This window comes from Etheostoma spectabile, chromosome 1 (assembly GCF_008692095.1).
Source record: "Etheostoma spectabile isolate EspeVRDwgs_2016 chromosome 1, UIUC_Espe_1.0, whole genome shotgun sequence".
Classification (NCBI taxonomy): Eukaryota; Metazoa; Chordata; class Actinopteri; order Perciformes; family Percidae; genus Etheostoma; species Etheostoma spectabile.
This window is the reverse complement of record NC_045733.1, coordinates 15,125,460-15,125,913: the sequence shown is the minus strand read 5'-3', so window position 1 is coordinate 15,125,913 and position 454 is coordinate 15,125,460. Positions and strand designations below refer to the sequence as shown.

Below are 454 nucleotides of genomic sequence, written 5' to 3'. Positions count from 1 at the left end.
GATCTGAAGCGCCTGTGAGGGGAGGAGGTAGGAGGATGGCAGCAGTGTAGAAGAAGGCCAACAGCTCTTGTGAAAGGCCCTGCTTCCTGCAAAAAAAAAAAAGAGCTCCATGGTTTTGAAGGCTCAGTCCTTCTCAGCTGGCCTAAAAAGAAAGAAACATGTAATACTATGAATGAACACATTGACAAAAGCAAGACAAATTGCCTTACAAACAATCGTGTTGGTTTTCTGATCACAAATCGGGATAGTTTGATTATTATGAACATTATTATTATTATTATGAACATCATATAGAAGAATTTCAATTTACTGTCTGTGTGAGGCAAACTTCAGCGCTTGCCCAGCATGGGAAAGTCTTTTCTGGGAGGCCGCTAGAGAAGAAGTCAAAATGAAGCAGAGTTACAAGTCAAATTAAAACCTTGTCAGCCAAGCTAAGCATAATACTGATGTGAAC

The 454-nt window shown here is 40.3% G+C and overlaps 1 long non-coding RNA gene across 1 annotated transcript in view; it reads left to right on the top strand.

Annotated features, from left to right (window-relative positions):
- LOC116672563 (uncharacterized) overlaps positions 1-454 on the top strand; it is a 5,892-nt gene that overhangs the window by 1,043 nt on the left and 4,395 nt on the right. The gene's annotated exons all lie outside the window — the stretch shown is intronic.